The 25,761-nt window shown below is 47.1% G+C and overlaps 1 protein-coding gene across 36 annotated transcripts in view; it reads right to left on the bottom strand.

The window, feature by feature from the left end:
* The window catches only part of MAP4 (microtubule associated protein 4), a 1,914,856-nt gene that overhangs the window by 976,500 nt on the left and 912,595 nt on the right, over positions 1–25,761 (bottom strand). The window lies entirely within an intron of this gene.

Raw genomic sequence — 25,761 nt, 5'->3', positions numbered from 1 at the left:
GGGCGGTTTTGGTGCTGTGGTTGCTGCGGAATCCGGAATGGGACGGGTCCAGACTGGTGTTCTCCTCAAGGAAGCGGTCAGTTGTTTGTTGACAATTTTCCCGATGACTTTTGCTGGGAAGGGGAGCAGGGAGATGGGCGGGAATTTTGGGGTCTGCCTTGGTTTACTTGAGGAGGGAGTTGATCTCGGCGTGTTTCCAGCTCTCTGTGAAGGTGGCGGTCTCGATCTCTTTTCTCTGTGAGCATTTAGTCACAAATGGATTGGCTGCGGGAACTTCCACTGCTTCATTTATATCTCACAAACTCACTACATACTACCAGAACATGTAGCCCCAAGATTCAAAACCTCCAACTGCATGGTATTTGATACACAGAATTTATGCTGTACTCACTTCGGGGTTGCTATTAACTAAGAACAATAAATTCCTAGTACATCAATAGCTAAAATGTAAATTGATAGCTTGTGTTCCTTTGTGCTCTAAGAAGTAATTTTCTTATGCATGTGGTGACTCTACTAAAAGAAGACATTCAGACACTAGATGAAATGGTAGGCCGGTTGACATTTAAATTACAGAACCTCAAAAGTGTACACAACTCAGACATTTTTGGCTTCAAAGTGGTTTTCCAATTTTCGCTCTGTCACTCTTTTTCTGGCCACCAATCACCACAGTGGTTCACAACAGCTCCAGTGTTGTGGGTGCACTATTTTTATTTAGACTTGCTATCTGCTGAAATCTGCATGGCTAGCTAAGGCATGAAATGAAATTGCCCCCTTCTTCCAGGTCATTAAGTCCAGAAGTGACAGAAAGTTATCAGGAGAAAAGTCAAGTGACCAGCACAGCACAAGACTTGCAATGGTTGTAGGTTAAAACCCATTTACACCTTCAATGAGCTATCCTGTTCTGCTTCTCACAGACTACTGCTCCTTCAAGTGAGTTTAGGTGGTGTGCTGTGTTTTGTTTTTTAGGTCGACATCAGTGGGCAGCCTTGTAGACCAATGATGCTATTGGCATTTACGAGGCTTTTGGAAAGGCCTCACACACAGGTCTATTCAGAGGAATTACATTTTAGTTCAGTAAAAATTGTAACATTTAATCACCTAACATTCACATAACAACCCACCCCACACGCAGACCAATCCTTTCTACTCATGTTTCTTTTTTTGGGAGAATATTGCACTTCCGATTTGACATTTATATCTGTGTGTGGCATATCATTCATTATTCATTCATTTTATGAGTACACAGCCTCATCACAATTCTAATGCCCTGTCCACTAACGAGACTTTGTTAATGCTGTCCAGTTATGTGCCAAGGAGTCAAGGTAGGAAATCCAGAAACATCAAAGCAGGGCACAGAAAACCACAAATAGCAAGGACTACACTTTATGGAACCAATATGGCATCCAGGCTTGTGGATGGAGGACAAAGAAGAAAAGACACAAACAGAGACCAAAGAACACAGATTGGCAGACACATGTAAGCAAGACAGGATACCTAGGATAACATATGATTTTGGGAAAGAGGAAGACCAACACAAGAGCCAGCATACTGTACCTTAGGGCTTCACATAACAACCTCATGTGTATCGCGATAAAGTAGTCAAAGGGCAGCCAAGCAATATATAAGGTTAACGTCAAGGATGCAGTCGACAAGTGATTGAGAAGTAGTTTGTTTTGGGAATTTTAATACATCAGGATGCAGTGTTCTTTACAGAGGTACGCCTTCACTATTTCCTGAAATGGAGCAGGATTAGGGTGGTCCTTCGGGATAGGAAACTGTTTCAGTTCTACGGGTAAATACATGGAAATGGCCTGCTGCCCCGTTTTTTCTTTTTACATTTGTCTCCAATCTGATAGTGCCCTGGTTGCTACTGTGCAGAGAGCGTCCAGAGATAGCAAACTTCGCAGCAAGATAGGCGGGGTGCATGTCATGATAGCTTTGTAAGTGATGCACAAGGTTTTGAAGACTGTGAGGGCAACGGAATCCAGTAGCGTTCCAGCTGGATATAGGTGATGTGATCTTAAGTCTTTAGGCCCTGAATGATGTGCTGAGACGTGTAAAATGTCCTGAAAGAGGACCATTGTTGAGTATGGGAGGTCATGGAGGGGCGCATATCCTCCTTCCAGAAGCTAGAATAAGAGTGCACAAAGAGCAGTTGGGAAGTCACTTTCTAAGAAGAAATGTTTCACTTTCCACAGATGGGGGGAGGCCACCACCACCACAGTAACTCTTCATGCTACCCACAACCAATTCACATTAAAAAAACTTGCCTAAGGGGTTGGCTACAAGATACAGGCTCTAAGTCAATTGGTAACAAGGGAACTCTACTAATCTGGGCTCTTTTGATAAATGAACACTAAGGAGAGTACAGAGTGGTGCAGCCTTCATAGATCTCTGCATGTGTTTGTACCATGAATGGCATCAGACTGTCAAAACTATGCCTAAAAACAGCCTATTACCTCTCTCTCTATCCATCAGGATTGCTAACTTAACTGGATCGGGAGGCTGGGTCTCACTTCATGAACCAACCATGGACAATTCAGAAAAACAGAGATTGAGAGGTATATAGAGTGGTATGGCTTGAGTAAATTCAAGCACATGTCCTTACCCAGAATGCCTTACAAAATTTCAAAGTATGGGTCAAAAACACAATTTTCTTCATATCTGACAGAAATCCGGGGAACACCAGTAAATGTCAAATGTCTGACCACCCTGCATTCCCAGACACCTCACACAAAAAGTAATGCACTTATGTGAAAAAAATGGGCCAAAAACATAACTTGAAGACCAGATTAATACTACATTGACTTCACATGTAACAAATTTCGACTAGTTCATGTCCAGTGTGATAGGCCCACCCACAAATGCCCTTTACCGTCATTTCTTTTTTTTTCTCCCCCCCCCCCAGAAGAAGCATGGGAAAGCTAAGTGGTAGGACTTTTGCCGATCCCTGCAGAATCTAGTTGTTTGGAGGTCATTCTAGTTAAGAGACCATAGTGAGATCCACAGACGTGACACCACTCTGGACTCTGATGTCTCATTTCAGAAACGTCTGGGTTGGCAGATTTCCTTTGGTGCTGAATGACCCTGTTTTACAAAACCTACAGCTATCTAAATTCCAAAAATACAGACATTTAAAGGAAAAATCTTGATGTCTCCATTTTTCACTCTAGGGCCTTTCAAGTGTAGTACATTTGTTGTTGAAAAAAATATAGGAATTCAGAAATTGCGACATGCGTTATCTATTGAATTTCTGAACTTTTTTGGCTGACAAATATAAGTCACTTTGCGAGAAGAAAAACATTTTGATAAATGCCCTCAGATTTTTTTTAAATTAATTACATTTTACCTTATGAATTGATGGTATGGTCGGTATACAATGAAAAATCATGATATCAGTTCAGATGTTTGCTCTGGATAGAATGTGTTTATGGACAACCAATAAACAGAATATATCCCTACTACCAGAAGAATCTGAGAGGCATAATTGAATATAACTTTTGTACATCTGCCACTGAAAAAAATTACAGCTGGAAACATTGCCACTGATTACTATTTTTCCTATTTAATTTCTTTAGTTTTTCATTTTAGCAATAAGGTTCTTTGGGAAATCCCTGAGTGATCTACACAAATGCCTGCCTGCTGCATTCAGAATTCTGTATACTTTTTAGAAATGTCCAGCTATTGAGTTCGCCATGGGTTTCACAATTGTTTCTGCCACAAATTGCAAGTAGATAGAAACCACAAAATTAGGGAATAAATACTACCATTTTAGAACAGTGTTCTGCTGCTGCCGGGGACTGCTTAGAAAATTAAATAATATTAACAGATTAATAAAGTGTATATAGATAAAGTGGCTAAATGTACAACTTGAAAATTTTAAAAAGTATAGTAGTTGTCAAGGAATTTGGAATTAGAGGCAAAAAATTTAATTAGTATCCTCAGACTGATTCGTGGCAAAAGTGCAAGTGCATCAAACTGAATATAGTGTGATACAGTGGATTATGTGTGGCTTCAACTAAACTTAGAAAGGCTCCAACCTTCCTAATGCATTTTTTTGTTTTTTGTAATGTACAATTGTTTGCAAATTAAATAAAATGTGCTTGTTTCTGTATTGTCTGTGTATTGTTTGGCGTTTCAAATCATCAACAATGTTTAGGCCGGGGTCCCCGTCTTAAAAGTAATTACTTAGTGCGAGGTCCCCGGATTCCAGTAATGATAAAGTGAGGGTCCACAGAAGTCAAAAGGTTGGGAACCCCTGATTTAAAAAACTGCAATAATTGTGGTGGAAACTTTTTCCACAACGCTGTCTGTTACTGAAAGCTGAGAAGAGGGTAATCTCAGCACAGCAAAGCTGTTGAACAAGTTACTTACCTTTGGTAATGCTCTTTCTGGTACAGACTGTCAAGCCGAGACTCCTTGCCTTTTGAATATTCCTCAGGCATCAGACTGGATCGGAAACTTTTTCATATTACCTCTGCAAGCTGCAAAAGGGGTGCTGTACAGCCCCGCACTGATGTTGTTTTGCTCTGGAAGTGATGTGAGCACCTACATAGGTACCACACTCACACACTGACATGAGTTGGGTTCAAGACTGTCCACATCTCCAGATGAATAACCCTAGAGGAAAACTGACACATCAGGGTGAGAATTCCTAGACTTGGGATATTATTAATGGGTAAGGTCCATTCACAAAACAAGGAGGATGAGAGGGGCAGTAAAGAATCTGGGGCCATATGTACCAAAGCATTTTCCCATAGACACAGAATGGGTAAAACCCTTTGATACATCTGGCCCCTGGTGCTAGACAGAGTTTCTACCATGAACAACATTACAGAAGGAAAGCAACTTATTCTTCTGACAGAGATCTGGCCACAGATTCCTCAACATTTGAATGGAAGCCAAAGTAGTACCTATTGGAGGGGGGCTGTAAATGGACTCAAACCAGAAAGTCCTGCAGAACCAAACAGGCAAGGCGCCCCTCTCAGTGGACCTGGCTGTCCAGATAATAGTGCTTTGTGAACAAATATAGCTGTATAGCAGATGTCTACGACAGTAACTCTGCCGGCTAACACCTGAAGCAGCTTTGGCCACAGTGTAGTTGGCTCACAAGCCTTCTGGAGGCTGAATTCTTTGCCAATGTGCAGCAGATTTTAACAAAGAGGATGATCCAGTTGGAGATGATATATTTATGTGCAGCCTTGCATTTTTCTGCTTCAGTGAACCCACAAAGAGCTGATCGTCCACCCAATGTTCTTTGGTATGAATGATACAGAAACTGAGCACTCTCTGGAGTCTAACAGATTAATTCTCTTCTCCTTAGAAGGGTGGAGCAGAGCACAGGCCGCTGACTGGGTGTTGGTTTGATCAATGTGGAATAACGTCACAACTTTCGGTAGGAAGGAGGTCCTAGTTCGCAGAACCATCTTATCAGGGAAGGTGGTGTTGTTTGGTGGATGAACACAGTGTCTGAGGCTCACTCACATGCCGTGCAGAGGTGATCGCAGTCAGGAACACAGTTTTAAGGGAAAGCACTGCAGTGGCTCCAGCGGGGTACACATTAAATAAGTATGGACAAGATTGCAGTCCTATTGGGACATCATAAACAGAGAAGGGGGAAACATGCTGTAACACTTTCGAAAAGCGCATCACAACTGCTGATTTAAACAAAAAGGGAAGATCAGGCAACTATAAATAAGGTTGAGATGGCTGAAAGATAATCCATAACTATGATCAGAGCAAAACCTTGCTGGAAGAGAGACAGAATAACAAAACATCAGACAGTTTGCACAGGAGGGAGTAAACCTGGTAAGTGCTGCACCAAACCACAAACCTGTCCTAACGACAGGAATATACTATATTTGTCGAGGGTTGCCTGGCTGTCAAAACGAAAACCACCTTCGGGAGAAAGTCAAAGATGTTTAGGTTTCAGCTGTCAACACTATCTCCATGCACGAAGGTGGAGAGTGCAGAGTCTGGGGTGGAGAACCCAACCACACTGGTGCATCAACAGATCCTCTTGGAAGGGCAGCCTAATCGAACGACAGATTTCAAAGCCAAGAAGTTCTGGTTACCATACTCTTAATGCCCTGTCTGGAGCCACTAGTGTGCCTTGGGCCCAGTCTGTCCTGATCCTCTGGGAGAACATAGGGCATGAGGTGGTATCGCTTCAAAGGAATACAGGAGTCCCAAATTCCACTCGAGGAGGAAGGCATCTCTGAGCAAGAGACACCTTGGAAACTAAAATGTGCCGAAGTGTTCACATTGCGTGTTCTTAGCAGTGGCAAACAAATCAACCCAAGGTTCTTTCCATTGGTGGAAGAGACCTGTAGAACCTCAAGGTGTAACTGCCACACATGATGCGCAAGGCACCAATAGCTGAGTTCATCTTCCTGGGTGTCTAATGGGTCCGCCAGGTAGTTAACCACCAGGAAGGTACCTTGGCAGGCCAGAAATTTCTTGAGGCGCAAGGCCTCCAGGCACAGGGTCTGTGACGTCATCTGCCCTGTTTGTGGCAATACTACATGCAGTGCGGTTGTCCATGAGCACCTATATTAGCCTCTCCTTGATAGATGGCAGGAAGGCTCCCAGCACCAGGAGGATGGCCATCAGCTCCACATGGTTGATATGGAGCTGGGACTTCCGACGGAGATCAGAGGCCTTTGATCTCCACCTCTCCCCGGTGGCTGCCCGAGCCCAGAAATGACATCGGTCACAAATTTTAGAACTGGGTAGAGAAGGGAGAGGGGTGTGCCGCAGACCCAGTCATGGTAAAGCACCACCACTGTATATATTTCCAGGCGCGGACCCTCCACTAGGGTGGAGGAGCGTTGCCCTCCCCCCCCACTGCCAGCAGCAGCAGCTGCAAACCTTTCTTACCGAAAAACAATAATAAACTATGCTTATTACAGTTTTTTTTGTAAAAGGGGCAGGGCCACAGACAGTGGCGAGCACTGAGAAGTAGCGCACAGCACTTCCACTCACTGTGCATGTATGTTTGGCCGGCTGTCTCAGGCCGGCCAAACACACATGTGCAGTAGGCTCTCTCCAACTCAGCACTGTTAATGGGCTGGATTGAGCAGGCACAGGCTCTCAGTCTGCCTGGGAGCACACTGGCTGGGCACTCACAGCCAATCCTGACGCTGCTCTGCGTAGCATCAGGATTAGCCTCAGGAGAGGCTGGGAGCCTGTGCCTGCAGCCTGTCTGCAGGAGGGGAGCAGCGTGGTGGAGACGGTAAGTTTTTTGTTTTTTTTAAACGGATTCCCTCAACCTGACACCCCCCCTCCCCCAAAACACCCAGGCCCCGCCCCTCCCCTCCTTTGCACCGCAAGCCGCTCCTGGATATTTCTCAGTCTCCTCCATAATCTGGGCATAGGTAGAAAGTTCCCTTGATCTTGTGCCCACTGGGACTTTAGAACCTACTGCAGAGCCTGCATATACACCTAGCGTGCTCAACCAGCAGAACGCAATCAGTTCCAGCAGCCTCAGAAGCAACCTCATTGAAATCCAGGCCTGAGGCTGAAAGATGAGGATCATAGCACAAATGCCCTGGACTCTTAACTGGAGGAAAGGCATGAAATTAAACTGTGTCCAGAATGGCTCTGATCAGGGCACAAGTCCTAAAGTAAGAAGTGGGAGAACTAACATGTCAAGCAATATGCAAGTGACATCACAGCGCATGATATCGCGCATGGCATTACAGGAAGTGGCACCACAACCCATGACTTTTTTTCAGGAATCTTTTTATTGTTATTTCAATTGTACCACAACAGTTTGATTGTATAATAATAATTGCACAGTAGACAGTTACATCTGTTATATGTTTCGCAAATTCGCGGGTAGTACCAGCAATAATCGGTGCATTTACAATAACGTCAGTTAGGGAAATGGATGAATTATTCAAACTTATGCAACACATTGTACAGGCAGCAGGATTGGTCTGAGCCTAAGTATAGGCATTACGTATGATAAGGAATCGGGTCCCTGGGTTTAAACACAGAGTACTAGTCAATCCGCCGCTCTTTTCGCTTTTCCATTTAAGTATGTATACAGTTGCACAGTTATTTATAAATGGTGATCCTGGATTAATAACGAATAAAAACAATAACATTCTTGAACAATGAAGTACCTTATCTTCAAATATTTTATAATAGTAATGCTGTGCCTTCTTGCGTGTGGAGTCCCCTCGGTGTTGCATGCGTGCGTTGGACTAGATTGAGCTGAGTTTGAGCCCCAGGTGCTAAGTGACTACCTTGCCTTGATTTGGCTGTTTAGGATGAGGGTGGAATGCTTAGTAAGCGTGTCGGTAACCTTCTCATAGTGTTGCCAGTGTTTGATAAGCGCTGGGCTGTCTTAAATGCAAGTTATCTCCGCTGAGGTGGAGTCTGTTTCTGAAGTTTGTAAGTGTGTCAGCATCGCATCCCAGCTGTCTGATAGTGGGTATTTGCGCAGGCCGAGTGCATCGTCCCTCCTCAGTGCCACCCCCTCGGCACCCGCCCAGATCGTAAATGATTGTTTCCTGGCCGATACATTGGGCGCCTCTGCAGACTTCCATCTGCGAGCTATCAGTCTTTTAGCTGTTACAAATCCCAAATCTAAAAATCTTGCGGTGACCCTGTGACGTGGGCCCCTGGGAAATAAACCCAACACGCAGATCTCCTAGGTGGGCGGCATGGCACGCGCTGTGCATGCTGCTAAACGAGCAACCACTGCTCCCCAGTAGCCATGCAAGGAGGGGAAGAACCATAGCATGTGTAGGAGATCTGCATTTAAATGTTTGCAACGGGGGCAAGCTGCGTCACAGCAAAGGAAATATCTATTAATGTGAGCTGGCGTAAGGTATGCCCTATGTATTATGTAGAATTGTAGGAGTCTAAATCTGGAGTTCCGGGGTGTAGAGGTGTGGCTAGAGATGACAGACGTCCACTGCTGGTCCGTGAAGGGCGTGGCTGAGTCACATTCTCAGGCCGTGCGCAGCGCATCATGCTCATGCACCAAGTGAGCCGTATCAGGGAGATGAAGCCCCGCCAGCCATCTGGACACCTATTGGAGCTGAGATGCCAAATAATAATGCTCCAGATTAGGTGCTGAAAGACTGCCCTGTGCTAGTGGCGAATAAAGCTTCTTAAGTGCAACTCTACAGCGCCCTTTATTCCAGATAAATTCTCATAGTTTGGGTTCCAATTCCCTAAAGAAGCTGGCCGGTATATAGTATGGGAGATTGGAGAAGTAGTATAATAATCGTGGCAGCACAATCATTTTCAAGAGGGCAATTCTGCCTGCTACAGATAGCGGCAGCGTTTGCCAGAAAGCCATTTGGGATCTGATGAATGTCACCGCCTTTCTAAGGTTTCCATCAAACAGGTCCTCTTTTCGGTGATAAATTTGAATACCTAAATATCTAAACGTGTGTGTCTGCCAGGGAACTACAACTCCAGAGAGGTGCAACCTTGGATCTGGGAGTTTGGGATCAAAGGGAAAGAGGCAGGCTTTGCCCAGTTAACCCGTAATCCGGAAAGCGTGGCAAAATGTTGCAAGATTGTCCCAACCTCTGGGGGGACCTGCGTAACGTCCCTAAAATACAATAAGAGGTCATCGGCATATAGTGACACGGTGTGTAGGTCGTCTCCCAGCGCAATGCTCCAATGGGGACCTCGACTACGTAGTACTGCGGCCAGGGGCTCCATGGCGAGGGAAAACAGTAGCGGAGAGAGGGGGCAGCCCTGTCTCGTGCCCCTGCGTACCGCAACGGGCTCTGAGATACTTCCACCCGTCTTGACCCGGACCCGGGAGCTCCTGTATAGTAGCCTAATCATATGGAGGAAGCGAAGCCCAAGGCCGAACCGTTGCAGGACTCCAAAAAGGTATGGCCATTCTAACGAATCAAAGGCCTTCTCCAGATCAAGGACCAGGCATCCTGCCAACGGCCACTCCCTCCACAACCCATGACTTTACAGGAAGTGACATCATAAGAAGTGACATCAGATCTAAAGACCTCACACATATGTTTAGTAGTTCTATCATGAGTACATTTGAGGGAATTATGGGTATACATACAAACACTTCTTGAATGTAACACCTACCTGACATAAGGTAATGAATCACAGGGCAAGGTGCTACCTTGCTTTGGTGTTTTTTTTTTTTTTTTAAACAAGTCAATTCAGTCGGGATTTGTGTGGCACTATAAATCCCAAAACAGATTTTGCACCAAGATTGCACCAGAAAAGTGACAGTCCTAGTGTACAATCTGCACCTCAGCTTATATATTTGTCTTTAAAAACTTTGCCACAAAGAAACTGGCAACAAGAAGAAATGGGACAGTAAATCTGTTCTACTTAATTGGTTGCAAAGTCTCATTTTTAAAATATCTTATAGGGTTAAGGCACCTGTCGCAGAGATCTTTGGGTTCCTAGTAAATCTGAGATAATCATGGTAAGATAACTTTGGTATTTAATGCATTTGCTGCAAAGATCTGTGTTTTGTGTAGTGCCCTGTTTGACTCAAAATAGCATAGACAGTTAATGTGTCTCCTCCAAAGCACAGCATGTTACATGCAGAGATCAGATTTCAATTTTAAATAGATAGGTAAGTGGGTTACTGCTTTTAACATAGAGATACTTTTGTTACTTGAAGTTCGTAATTTGTATTCCTGCCAATATAGTGCAGTGAGCTATGAAGGATGAAATGTAACTCCTACTCCTTGCAACCTTCACTGTCTTATGTAACATGTCCTGAACATTGATGTACAAACTTGTACGACTGAATGTCAATGTAATGAGTATGTTTGATTTAAAGGAATCTGACACTTCATTTTGATGAGCGGTGCAATAACATTTGTAAAAAATAGCAGTATTTAAATTGTTATTTTGTGTAAATACTAGGACAGAACAACACAGCTGACATTCTTACAATGTATGAATATGACTCATATACAGGGACTGCACAACATCAAAAGTGTGCCTTTCTTGAGTACCTGTGAAGTGCTAACAAGCTGTGTCTGTTTCCCCTCCACTGCGTTTCCATACAGATGTTAGGATCCAGATAGTTGCGAGGCAGGATACGCCAACAAAAGGAGGCCTGAAGTCCCCTTAAAGTTGGCCTTTATGATGGGCCCAGCAACAGCGTGAAATGAAAGCCACCTGCACGTTGTTGCTCAGATCGAAAGCAGACGTTGTGCAAGTGCTGCTCAATGTGTCCCGGTGTTTCAAAATTACACGAGACATGTTCGGCATTTTACAGAAGAACCCAACTTCTTTATAGCAGGGTGCACAGCTTCCATCCTGTGAAAATAGTGGATGGACGCTTTCCTCCCGCGTGTAGCCCCGACTTGTGCCCTGGCCCTGATGAAAGAGAGCATCTGGGAAAGAGTTAGGTGTCACTTCAGCATGTTTATAATAAATACCTAGATGACAGGAGGTACATGATGACTGCCAGCGGAAGGCCCACCTTCAACAGGCAGTTGTCAAGGTAGGGGAAGACTAGCACCCCTGACCTCCGAAAGTGCATCTACCATTGCCATCAATTTTGTGAACACCGAGAGGCATTGGTGAGAGCAAAGCCACAAATGGGCCACCTGGAAATAGGAGTCCTACACATCCAACACCACCATCCAGCCTCCAAGTTCCAGGCAGATAAGACCTAGTAAGGGTGAGCATTTTAAATTTCTTCTTCCGGAGGAAGGCTTTGAGAGGGCACAGGTCTAGAATAGGTAGAAGACCTCTATCCTTCTTGGGCATCAGAAAGCAGTGGGAATAGCAACCACGTTCAACTTCTGGCACATCAAGCTGATCTTGGCTACCCAGTAGTGGGCACCACGGCCTCTCTCGCGAAACTAGGTGGGTTCCCTGCTAGGTAAAGAGTGACAGTCTGGTGATAAGAAATACCTCAACCAAAGCCACAGATGGAATACTGAAAAGTTTGCTGGTGAGGCTGGGAAGTGTTACAGGAAGTGTGGAATATATACATGAAAATATAATGCAACAGATATTGGCAGAACGCGCTACACAGATGTATGAAATAAAAGAACACTGCAGGCCCAAATCCAGTGCTGACTGACATGAGGTAAAGAGCTCACTTGTGGACATTGAAATTAGTAACTCAAAAGGGTCACGGTTAAAAGCGAACTCGTGTTTAGTAAACATGTAGGTATTTACTATTTTAGGCTTACTAGCACGTACTTTGCGTTTCCAAATAGACTGTAAACTTGATTAGACAACGAGTGCAGGAAATCTAATCAGCTCAGACTACACTAAGGTCTTAAGGTTACAATGATAAGGCACACATGGTATTAAAATTGTATTTGCTGCAGAAGAACAAGTTAATTACCTTCGGTAACACTTTTTCTGGTGGATACAATAGCTACCTGTGGATTCCTCACCTTATGAATTCTCCCATGCGCCAGCATCTGTCGGAAAATCTTCTTCCCAGCTCTCCACGTCAACGAGGATGTCACAACTGCACGGCTCCACGCGACTCCGTCTGACGTCACCATGCCAATAAGAGGTCCAGCGAACAGGTGAAAACCGACCTCACAATAGCTCCAATGAATACATATATTCATAAAATCACAATGATGCAAAAAAATCAAAACCATCATATATATTTACACACAATCAGCAAAAACTATATACACTTGTAAAACAAACATCTTAGTGTAACCAGACAGGCAACGGGGAGGCGGGTGTAACTGTGAGGAATCCACAGGTAGCTATTGTATCCATCAGAAACAGCATTACTGAAGGTAAGTAACTTGTTCTTCTGATGGATACAACTACCTGTGGATTCCTCACCTTATGAATAGAGTCCCAAAGCAGTAAAGCACTCGGAGGTGGGTGCCTGACTGGTTACACCAAGAAATCCTGCAATACAGATCATGCACAATGGCCGTCCCTCCTAACCTCCGAGTCCAAGCAGTAATGCTTTGCAAAGGTGTGGAGGGACGCCCAAGTTGCTGCCCTGCAAATATCTACCACCGGAACCCCCCTCGCCAGGGCTGAAGTGGTGGACTTATCCCTGGTGGAATGGGCTTTAAGACCCTCAGGGGGCACCTTCTTTGTCAAGGAGTAGCAAACCTTGATACAGAGGATGACCCACCTGGAGATCATTCTTTTATGGACTGCTCTGCCCTTCCTTTGTCCAATATACCGCATGAACAGCTGGTCCTCCAGGCGAAAGTCTTTCGTTCTCTCAATATAAAAACTGAGAGCCCTTCTGGGGTCCAAACGGTGATGCCTCTCTTCCTCTTTCTAGGGATGGGGAGGAGGGTAAGAAGATGGAAGGGTAATGGTTTGCCCAATATGAAAAGGAGAGACAACTTTTGGTAGGAAAGCCGCCCTGATTTTCAGCACCACTTTATCCGGAAAGAATGAGGTAAAGCGGGGTTTAACAGAAAGAGCCTGAAGCTCACCAACCTGCCTAGCCGAGGTTATAGCAATGAGAAAAACAGTCTTAAGAACTAGAAACCTTAGCAGGCAGGAATGCATGGGTTCGAAAGGTGGCCACTGAGGCATATGAAAAGGAGTGGGAGGAAACCTATTAACTAAACCTTTTAAGAACCTAATAACAATAGGCGATTTAAACCAGGAGGGCTGATCCGGGAGGCAAAGAAAGGCTAACAGTGCAGCCAAATAATCCTTAACAGTAGTCACTGCACAACCCTTCTTTGCTAAATCTAAAGCAAATAACATAATATCGGAGAGGTGGGCCCTCAAAGGATCAATTTGCTTCTCTCCACACCAAGCCACGAATTTTGCCCATCTGCTGGCATAAAAGGTCTTAGTGGAGTGTCACCTGGCCGATAAAATAACATCCACTACATCTGGTGGTAGAGAAAAAGAACTCAGGTTGCCCCGTTCAATCTCCAGACATGAAGGTGCAGGCTCTGGAGGTGGGGGGTGTAGAACCTGCGACTGCAAGAGGAGGTCTGCCCTGAGAGGGAGACGAAGCGGAGGGCACGGCGAGAGTTGGAGAAGGTCCGTGTACCACACCCTTCTTGGCCAATCCGGGGCTATTAAAATGACCTTAGCCCGATCTTGGAGAATCTTCCTCAGAACCCGAGGAATCAAGGGTATGGGGGGAAATGGGTAAAGCAACTGGTCGCACCAAGAGATCTGAAATGCATCCCCCAAAGCTCCTTGCACCGGATACTGGAGGCTGCAGAATGACAGTCAGTGCGTGTTCTCCCGAGTGGCAAACAGCTCTATCCCTGGAAAACCCCACAGCTGAAAGATGTGCAGGACCAGATCCGGATGGAGACTCCACTCGTGATCGGCCGAAAAATGCCGACAGAGTGTCCGCACATACGTTGAGCACTCCGGCCAGATGATTCACTACCAAGCAAATATGATGGTCCCGAAGCCAGGACCAGAGTCACAGAGCTTCTCTGCAGAGAAGGTACGACCCCATTCCTCCCTGTTTGTTTATATACCACATCGCAGTAGTGTTGTCTGTCAGGACCTGAACTGACTGACCTCAAAGGGATAGGAGGAAGGTCTTGAGAGCCAGACGTATCGCTCGCAATTCCAACAGATTGATATGAAAAGTCTGTTCCACTAGAGACCAACGACCCTTGATCTCCAGGTCCTCCAGATGAGCTCCCCACCCTAGAGTGGAAGCATCCGTCATGACCGTGGCCACTGGAGGTGGCAGTGAAAACGGCCTTCCTTGAGAAAGGTTGCCGTCCACAGCCAACCATCGTAGATCTGCTGCAGCGTCTCTGGAGATCGTTATCGACTCTTCAAGATCCCCTTTGTGTTGAAACCACTGCCTGCGGAGACACCATTGGAGAGCCCTCATGTGCTAACGTGCATGAGTGACCAACAAAATGCAAGAAGCGAACAGACCGAGCAGGCGTAAGAACTTGAGGACTGGAACAACCGCTCCATTTTGAAACATTGGAACCAACGCCTGGATGTCCTGAATCCGCTGAGGCGGAGGATAGGCCTGATTCAATGTAGTATCCAGTACTGCCCCTATGAACAGGAGGCATTAAGAGGGCTCCAGTTGAGACTTGGGTATATTTATTGTAAAACCCAGCCTGAACAACAACTGAGTTGTCATCTGCAAGTGACGCAACACAAGATCTGGAGACTTGGCTTTGATCAACCAATCGTCCAGGTAAGGGAATACCGATATCCCCTTCCTTTTGAGACTCGCTACCACCACTGCCATCACCTTCGTGAAGGCTCGAAGTGCTGAATGAAGACCAAATGGAAGGACCGCAAACTGGTAGTGTTGCGACCCCACCACAAACCGGAGATACTTCCTGTGCGACTTGAGTATAGGGATATGAAAGTAAGCATCCTGCAAGTCGACAGACACCATCCAATCTTCTTTGTTCAACGCCTGAATTACCTGTGCCAGAATCAGCATCTTGGATTTTTCCTGTTTGAAGAAACAATTCAAAATCCTCAGGTCTAGGATTGGTCTCAAACGACCATCCTTCTTGGGGATCAGGAAGTATCTTAAATAACAACCCTGACCCCTTTCCTGCTCCGGGACCAACTCCACCGCACCTTTTGACAACAGGATCTGAACCTCCTGCGGCAACAACCGGAGATGGTCTTCTGAACAAAACGAGAGACGGGGAGGGATGGAAGGGGAAACTCCTGAAAAGGGAGAGCATATCCTTTCCTCACAATGTTCAGAACCCAAGAGTCTGATGTAATTAACTCCCACTCGTGGAGAAAGACGTAATCTTCCCCCTACAGGAGAAGTGTGGTCGAAAATGGGGAGAAAAGTAGGGCTGCTTCCCTTGTTGTTGCCCTCCAGAGGAAGAGGATGATGCCGGGTGCTGCTGGGTGGCCCCTCTTGTCCAAACCCTCGCCCGCCCTCTAAAGGATCAATATGGAAGGCTGGCAGGCTGTTGGACCGTGGACTGGGGTCTCCCACGGTAAACGGCTCCACGCCCAAACCCCCTGAACCTCCGAAAGGAGCTGAAAGGGGTAGCAGAGGAGGCTTGCAGACCCAAAGAACTTGCTGTGGCCCGACTGTCTTTAAAGTGCTCTAGGGCAGAGTCAGCTTTATCACCAAAACGTTTTTCCGCATCAAAGGGCAAGTCCAATAGAGCAGTATGCACATCAGAGGAAAAACCAGAGGACCTCAACCATGCGTGCCTCCTGGTAGCAATAGAGGTACCCATTGCCCTGGCTACCGAGTCTGTGGAATCCAGACCATACTGGATTATTTGTTTTGCTGCAGCCTGAGCATCCGATAGGAGTTCACCAAATTGTCCCTGCACCTCCTGCGGCAGGTCAGGAACCATAGCCCTAGCCGAATCCATCAGGGCGTGGACGTATATGCCAAGAACACAGGTAGCATTCGCCACCTTGAGAGCCATACTGCAAGAAGAGAAAGTTTTCTTCGCCGACTGCTCCATCCTTTTGGATTCCCTGTCCCACGGAATCACAGAGAAGGAGCCTGGTGCAGACCATGTGGAACAAGAGGCCTGAACAACCAGACTCTCTGGGGTAGGCTGTTTCGATAAAAACTCCTGGTTGGCAGGCGTCACTCTGTACCTCCTTGCAACAGACCTATTGACAGCAGGTGATGACACAGGCTTCCTCCATAGCTCTAGTATGGACTCCGTAAGAGCATCATTAAACGGAAGCAATGGATCCGCCAAAGTTGAAGAAGGGTGTAGGAACTCCGTCAGAATATTTGTTTTGATCTCTGCAGCAGGCAACGAAAGATCCAAAAATTTGCCACCTTCCTAATCACAGTATGGAAGGAGGCCGCCTCCTCCGTGAACTCCCCTGGCAAAGAAAGGTCCCATTTCGGGGAAGTGTCAAGCCCACTGGCTGAATCCAGCCCTTGATATTCTCGAAAGGACTCCAGAATCTCCCCTTCTTCCAACAACTGCTGCTGGTACTCTTCCTCTTCCAAAAGACTCAAGGCCTTTCTACGCGACCTCAGCCTGGCCTCTAACCTCGGTGTTGACATAGAATTGGCCGACATAGATGACACTGGCTTCAAAACTGTAAGGCGCGGAACAGGAGAAGAAGGTTGGCTTTGGTCTAATCCGATATCCGGCGCGGGAGCGGATCCCAACGGCGCCGTGGACACTTGAGGCTCCATCATCGGCGTTGACTGACGGGGCGATGAGATCGTCGCCATAGGTCTGGAAGGCGGCGTCATCGGAACCGCAGGACCTCGAGGCGACGTCATCAGCGCCGAACAGGCACCCTCAGCCGGATAGAAGGGCAGAAACGGTGCCACCTTGTAAGGAGCAGGAGACCCCAACAAAAATGCTAACAGACCTGTGGGACCAGCCGGTGCACAAGCAGGGGCCATAGCATTAAACATAAAAAGCATGGCATTTAAAAATGCCACCGGATCCGCTCACGGAGCCAGGAAGGCAGGATACTGTTGGTCTCCATGTTGCGCCTGCGCTTGCTGAACATCCGAATCATGTGCAGCAGGTGAAAATCGAGCACTCTCCGGAGGTGCAACTACATCGAAGACCGGGGGCGCCGGAGAAGCCTGAGGGCTCTGAGGTTGTGGAGTCACAGTCAGACTAACCTCCCACGTCGTACAGCACCACCGAGATGGAGACTTTGATCTTGAACGGCTCCGAGCCGAACGACGATGAGAGTCATGACGATGTTGTTTCTTGTGTCTCTTCGACAAAGTATCGGAAGAGGACCTGTGATGACTCTTATGCCCCTTCTTCGCCTTGGCCAAAAATAGTTTGCCCTCCCTCTCTCAGAGCCTTAGGATTCATGCTCTGGCAAGATACACACTCCTCGACGTCATGCTCGGAGCTCAAACACCAAAGACAATCATCATGAGGGTCAGTAACCGACATGTGACACCCGCACTCTCGACATGGCTTAAATCCCGACTTCCTAGGACATTGTAACCAGAAACCAGATTGTAACTAGTAACAAGATGGAACACCTACAACAGTAGCGAGAGCTAGGAGAAAACCGTTAGCGTCGAAGGTACGGAAAAAGGGGAACTGACATCAGCACTCCAGCGAGGACCTCTTATTGCCACGGTGACGTCAGACGGAGTCGCGTGGAGCCGTGCAACTGTGACGTCCTCATCGACGTGGAGAGCTGGGAAGAAGATATTCTGTCGGATGCTGGCACATGGGAGAATTCATAAGGTGAGGAATCCACAGGTAGTTGTTTCCATCAGAAATGTTTGTTTTCAAGAAGAATGGTTAGTTTGTCGAGCATTGTTAAAGTCACAAGTGAACAATGTATAGAAGATCAGTTTGGGGTTAAGGAGTTACAGGGTCACAGGTGTTCAATTGTTTTTCTGTTTCAATCTATGGCTAGCCAGTCAACCATTATTCACAGTCTTGCAATAAAGCATTGTGTGATTTAGTATTTAAGAGGCTGTCTGCGCCACAGCAACTTGAGAACGGCTGCCTGTTTCTGTGAGGAGAGTCGATCTCCCTATCGCGACAGGGCTGTCTTTTCATTGCCAAAGAAGAGTTTGTTTTTTTCCCCATTTTTTAAAATGTTTATTTACCCTGCAAACGTAGAAAGGCCCATAGAGGGAGCCTCAATCCTACTCTCCTTGAAATATTCAAGGTCAGAATCAGCCTTGTTTTCGAATAAATGATCCTCATCAAACTGTATGTCCATCAGGAAAGACTGAACGGTTCTTGAAAACCCCGCCAATAGTAGCTATGCATGGCAATGATTGGCAACCCTGATGCCTATAGCCCTCCCAACAGAGTCGGTGGTATCAGCCACAACAAAATGTGAAATTAGCTGCATCTCAACCATCCTGAATCTCTTGACACAGAACAGGGCTAGGGTACTCTGGAACAGCTAGACAACATGTGCCACCTTGTCCCTGAGGGCGTGAGTATAGAGGCCTAGCAAACAGGAGGCATTAATCCACTGCAAGGCAAAACGGACTGAGGCGAGCAAGCGTTTTCCGAACGTCTCCACTCCCTTTGATTCCCTAGTGGGGAAGTGGTATTGAAATTGTTGGGGTTGGTCAGGAAAGCGGAAGCTTGCACCAGAAGATTCTTCGGAGAGGGGTGCTGTGACAAAAAGGCCGGGACAAACGGAGCAACAAAAACAGCCTGAATATCGTTTGTGGAAAAAGTTATGAAGGCCTAAACAAGAACATGCCTAAACTCCAAGGAAAGTGTTTAGTGCTAGGAGAAAAGCCTCAGCAAATAAGGGGTTAAAGCTGTATTCACATTGCACTAGAACACTGACCAGCAGCCTATATCACTCCAAAAGACTAATCAACATCACCACTTACTATATCACATTATAACCAAATGACTGTTCCACGCATACTGTAACAGATTAAACTACACCAATTAATCACATACTGTGCCTTCACAGGAAATACTCAACCTCACACACCATCTCAGAATATACTGTACACAACACAGTGCTGCAGATGTCACCAATCAGAATTTCCTATCACAGAGTACAGCATATAACAGCACACAGGTCAACCATATATTAGGGACCTTGGCAGCCCACAGAGAAGACCTACTGAAGGTAAAAAGGGCAGTACAGATATTAAGGCCAGTATCACCATGAAAAGAAAATCCATAAACATTACGAATTTTCCAATTGTAGCCTTCCTTCTTAAGAATGTATTGTAACCTAAGGAAGTTCCAAATTTAGTAAGTCATATCCTAAGACAGCAGCATGATAAACACATGGCTATTCTAAGGTTTGGCTGATGGCCAGGCAGGTATATTTTTCTGAAGTACAGGAGCGGAGAAGGAGAATGTGGTGAAGTTAGCAAAGCAGCACATACACTCAAAGGCTGCATCTAGGCTAGTGCAGGTCATCACATATTAATACTCAATGAAAAACACAGGCACTTATCTCACCATCAGCAAGGTGACTACAAAGGGCAGAAAAAATTACACATGCACCCCATCCTAGTGACTCAGCCCATCAGCAATAAATGCATCCCTATTCACTGCACACCATTACAGGCTGCTGTTAAGTTGCAAAAACCATGAGCCACAGAGATTTTTGTTGGGATAACCTATAATCAGCAGTTCAATTCAGGGAGACAGGGTGCAAATAGAGAATCACAATACACAACTCTTAATGAAGTACAACAGATGAAAAATTCACAATTAACCAAAAGGGGATATGCAATGTCCAATTTTTTCATACTTCGAAATAAATTTTCTTTCAAACCGATTTAAATGATGAGACCGGTAAAAAACTTCAAACCATTAAAAACACACTGCCTCTGGTTTACATAATGAACATTAGATAGCAACAATTCTTCTGAAATGAGATTAAATTTACAATCAAAATAGCATGCAACTAAGAGTAGAAACTTTGCACTGGATGGAAGGTTTAAGAACAAGAATACTCAAACTACTGGAGGGTCAGTAGCCAAATGGCCAAGATGGCAGCCACAGTTTATCGCTAAGCCCGGCCTCCTTCGACACCCATTGATATATTCAACCTCTATTCCACTCTAGAGCACCCACCTGACTGCTGTATTGTTGAGCAGGACAGTGAGAGCCCAGGAGTCTGAAAACTGAGAAGTATAGCAGGGCCTGGGCTGCACAGAGAGCCTGAGGTGGAGGAGTGGCCTTCCGAAGATGGCCATGCAGCGGCAAGCTGTGTGAGGCGCTGCTGGGGTACAGGCGCATGCATCAAGAGACAGGATAGCGGCCCTTGTAGGGGCATTTGTGTCCTTGGTGGAGCTGACTGGTGCCTGTGAGGTGGTAACTGCAGGACGGGCTCCTTGAAGTGCAAGAGGCTGACTGCAGCTTGGGCCAGATGGCCCTGGGACCTTGCCCCCTCATTTCTTGGTGGGGTTGGCCTGGCGGTGGTGGCGGCTCCCAGGAACTGGGTGGACCAGCAGTGGAGCACATAGGTCCTGAGGGGCCAGAGCAGGCAGCACTAGATAGGGGACCATGGGGGCCACAAGTGGGTTGCTTCCCACCCTTTTTTTTTTAATATTCTGGAGGAATGACTGCCTTTTGAGGTTGGGCCTAAAGAATGAAGGTGTGAGAGGGACCCCACCCCCAAACATAAGGACTTCCGGTTGGTGACTGGCTTGGGGCTCAGATACCTGCACATGGTGGACAGTGCTGTCCCTGGCCCTGGCTGCTTGTATCGCTACTAGGGGCAAGTGAGCCAGGACCCAATTAGTGCTTTGTGGAGGGGACCTGTCCCAGCTGAGTTTTGTCTAACCCCCTCTGAGGATTGGCTCGAGGTGTGGGTGAGGCACCTGAGCAGCAGGAGACTGGAGCTGGGGTCCGGGCTGCTTGTGCTGCCCCCCTTGGGGCAAGCAGGCTAGGACTATTGGCAATGCGCAGTTGAGTATTGGGCAGTAGGATGGAAATTGGTTGTGCTGCGGAGGGCTCCCCTGACCTTGGGTCAGATGGACTGGGTCTCTCCATGCCTTATACTTCCCGATCTTGGTGAAGGATGTCTCCATCTGAACATAGGAAAAGATAAGCCACCTGTGTAGACAGAAACCAAGACAGATAGATTTACCACCATGATGCCCTGGAGATTTTGGGGGGTGGGGGGGGGGGGGGGGGAAGTTGGGGGGGGGGGGGTTTGAAGGGGGCAGGGGGAGGTCCAATAGGGCAATTCAGGACTCCAGAGTGGTGGTGTAGTCTAAAATGGGTGAAGTCGGGATTGATGTTTCTACCCTGTGTCATGACCCTTTGAACGTGGGTCACTGGCTCATGGAGTACGAGTCCTGCATTTCTTCAGTCTAAGATGAGGTGGCACTCCTCTACTGCAGTCTTGGAGGCTCACACGCAGGACACCGAAAACAGGTTGTGTAGGAATCATCTCTGCTTTGTGGGGTTTGCTGAGGTCAGGGAGGTGTCAGACACAAATAAGTTTCTGGAATATTGGCTTTGGTCTTGGATCCTGGGAGCAGAGCTTTCTCCCTGATTTCCTGTGAAGAGGGCCCGTAGATCGCTGGCCCACAGACCACATACAGGGGTAACAGAGCAACAGCTGATTGATCGCCTGTGTAATTAGTGTGATGGAGATGCCATCCACAGTGAAGCCCGAAAGCACTTTGACTTACTTTTGAAAACGCCTGCATCATTAATTTTTCTGAACTACACAAAGGCAATGCAGCCGAGGCAGTACTCCCTTTGATAACATTCTTAAACTTCATAGCTCATATTTTTAAAACACCCGAACAGGCATGGGAGTGGCCACACAGAGGGTAGACCTTACTCTACAGCGGCAAGCTCGACCTCAGAGATTGAGATGAAACCGTAGGCTCGGTCAGGGACCACGGTCACAGCAGAGGAGACGCCTAGGGCTCGGATGACCCATGCTGCTGCCCGCAGCCGTAGTGCCTCTTCAGAATCTGAGGCAGAACGAGCAGCTGTTGAAGGAGATTGGGCAGCTGCCTGGGGGCACAACAGAGATGGTGGCGCAGTGGGAACACCCTCAGCCTGCCGCACAATGATGATTGTTTCAGGTGCTGTTGTATAGGGCGTGGTGATTTCTTTTGGGGGAAATCTAGGTAATCTACTGTTGCTCTTTAGTAATCTGATAAGAGGCAGACTTGTGATCCTGGACTGGAAGAGGCCCTTTGGCATTAACTACTAATTTGCCCTCCCCCTTTCACTTGCTGCTGGTGTCATTTGAGGTGTTGAGGGGGGAAGGGAGGGTGCGTTGTCTGTATGGCAGGGAGAGGGTGGGTGACAGACCTTTCTCAAGTTGGGCAAGTGGGTAGTTCAGAACCCATGAAAGGGAAATGTAGTCCATTGGGAGAGGTGGGGGGGAGGGGGGGGGGGGGGAGACACCCGAGTGGGACGACTGCAGCTCATGGAGCGCAAGAATTACACCAGTCCATAGAATTACCCTGTCCAACAGCAAGTCATTGTCAGCCCTCTTGTGGAATGTCAATGGGTTAGGTTGTGAAATCAAACAGGGAGTAGTTGTGCAATACATCCACAGACACTCTCCCGACCTTGTGGTCTTTCATGAAATGCACTTATTGGGGAACACATGCCACTGTCTTCAGAAGGGTAAATATTTGTGTGTCCACATTTGGGGTTGACAAGTTGTTCCTATGGAGTGCCAATCCTGTCTAAAAAGTCTCTGTCATTAATGGTTGAGCGCCAATGGGTGGACTGGTGGAGTTATGAGGCAGTGTGGGTAGAGTGGGGCAGGAAAACCCTCCTTATTGTTAATGTGTACACCCCACTGCAGCTCTAGTATTGGAGACTCTGGGCCCCATCCTTTCGGACATGCCTCGTCATTTGCATATAGCATATAGCAAAAGCTGTGTGACATGGGGGAATAAGGGGGTGGGGGAGAGGGCACCTCTTGGCCTGGCTGGAGCACACAGAGAAGGCAGTGTGATGCAGAGCTGAAGTGCGAACTGAAACGGGGATGGGGAGGCCTTGCTTGGACTGATATTGATAAAGCCCAGGAATTTGTGGCTTACTACTGTACATTGTATTCTCCCCTTCGGGACAGCAAGGAGGAAGATATTGAAGCCTTCCTGGGGGAGGTACCAGTTTCAGTTCTGGATGAAGTCAGTCATGGGGTATTAGTGGCTGATCTGAAGGTTGCGGAGAGAGGAGTGACTGCTGGCAATGGCGTTCAGGAAAACCCCCAAGGCGAACGGTTTCCTGATCAAGCTGTACAAACATCTGGCCTCCCTTCTTAGCCAGCACCTCCTCAGGTTGTTTGAGGCAGTGCAAGATAAGGGGAACTTGCCTCCAGATCTTAACTATGCACTCATCATGGTGATCAATAATAATTGGAGGCTGGCGAATCTCTGTTTGTTCTATTGGCCTATTTCTTTGCTAAACACAGAGGGTACGTTTCTGGCCAAGATCCTGGCTACCTGGCTCCTAGGAGTGATATCTGGTTTGGTTCATCCAGATCAGATGGGCTTCATGCCAGGAAGGGAGAGGCAGTTAAACATTTGGCAACTGCAGTTGTGGTTATACAAGATTAAGGCAGACAGTGAACCCAGAGTGATAATGTGACTGGACACTGAGAAAGCATTTGATACCACTGACTGGCAATACTTGCTGAAAACGCTGCAACAGTTTGGTTTTAGTTCTGTCATTTGGGTGGCCCTTCTGTATAAGTTACCTACTGCGGCAGTGCGGGTGAATGGGGTGGTTTCAGAGACCTTTGCACTTCGCCTTGGTATGAGACAAGCATGTCCATTGTCACCTTTGTTGTTTGCACTTTGCCTGGAACCGCTGGCTTGCTGGTTGCGCTGTTGAGCTGACATAGTGAGTTCCCCCAGTTGACGATGCCCCAGAGAATGTTTCCCTTTATGCCAATGATGTGCCTGTGTATGTTGCAGATCCGGAGCAATCACTTCCGGCTGTACTGTCAGTGTTCTGGGTCTTCAAGTCTTAGTCAGGGTACTGCACTAACTGGGACAAGTCCGTGCTTTCTCAAGTAGGGGAAAGGGTAGGCTGGCAAACTCCGCCGAGTGCCTTACAGCTGACCAGGTCGGGTTTCTGATTTCTGGGTATGGATGAGGTGAAGCACCTCCTAGAACTTAATTTGGGCAGAGTCCTCAGAGGGTTTGGCAGATGTGGAGAGGTGGTGGGCGCTTCCCAAGACGTTGTGGGCAGAGCTGTGCTGTACAAGATGATTACCATGCTCAAGCTACTTTAGGTGCTACACAACACTCCCTTTCTGCTCCCAGAGAGCTACTGTGACACAGTACTCAGGACCTTGCTCTGGGGTGGGGGCACACCTAGACTGGCACTGCAGACAGTGTAACGCTCGGTCTATAATGAGAGATTAGCGTTGTGCGACATGCACGAGTATCATAGCGCTGCACAGTTATAGATTATTAATGTATGGGGACATAGCCATATGACGAGCCGGTGTATCACGTGAAGAGGGTTGCAATGGGTGTGAAGTCTTTGTTCATTACACCTATGGGAAGCAGGGTCGGTGGTCCCAGCTGGGGCCCACTGGGGCAATGCTAAGGGCATGGGATGAGGCTACGAGAGACCTGGGGGAGCAGGGGATAGGTACGCTGCTACCCCTTTGTGGTGGGCAGGCTGACCGGTTTCCATTGCTGGGAGCAGATTGGAATAGAGACAGTTGGGGGTGTGCTGGTGTTGGAGGGTCTGCTTAAGACATTTGAAGCATTACAGCAAGAATATGCCCTGGCCCCCTATCAGAAGTATCGGTAGCTGCAATTCTCCCATGCTTTGAAATGGAGGGGGTCCTGGTGAAGGATCTACCGCATGGTAGTTCCCTGGAGTCTAGGGTGATGGGATTACTCAAAGGCAGTGTTCGTTAAAACTCCAGGCACGGTGGGAGTCTGATGTGTGGCCTCTAGAGGATATTGACTGGGAGGCAGCACTGATGCACCCAGGGAAGTAGCCATCCCTGCTAGGCTGCAGTTAATACAGATCAACTACCTTCACATGTCTTACTTTTACAAGTCCCATCTTTACAAGATGGGGAGGGCGGAAACTCCTGTGTCTTCAGTGCAGTGCAGCGGTGGTTACCTTAATGAATACGATGTGGGACTGCCCCAGGTTGAGTTTTTACTGGGGTGAAGTTGTCAGTGAATTTGAGTTTGTGTTGGCAGTTGACCTCCTTAGGACGCCCCATCTGATGATTCTAGGTATACCAAATGATGTGGATCGCCCTCGGAAGCAGTTGTTCTGAATGCTGGGGTTTGTGGTGGCAAAAAGGGATGTGGCTAGGGTATGGGAACAGGATCGGGTCCCCAAAGTCCAAATGGAGAGTGAGGATGACCAGATGTATGGAGGTGGAGCAGGTGGTGTTTTAAAGTTGCGGGTGCCCACGGAAATTTTACAAGGTGCGGGT

Source organism: Pleurodeles waltl, chromosome 10 (genome assembly GCF_031143425.1).
Source record: "Pleurodeles waltl isolate 20211129_DDA chromosome 10, aPleWal1.hap1.20221129, whole genome shotgun sequence".
Lineage (NCBI taxonomy): Eukaryota > Metazoa > Chordata > Amphibia > Caudata > Salamandridae > Pleurodeles > Pleurodeles waltl.
This window is presented reverse-complemented; position numbering and strand designations above follow the sequence as displayed.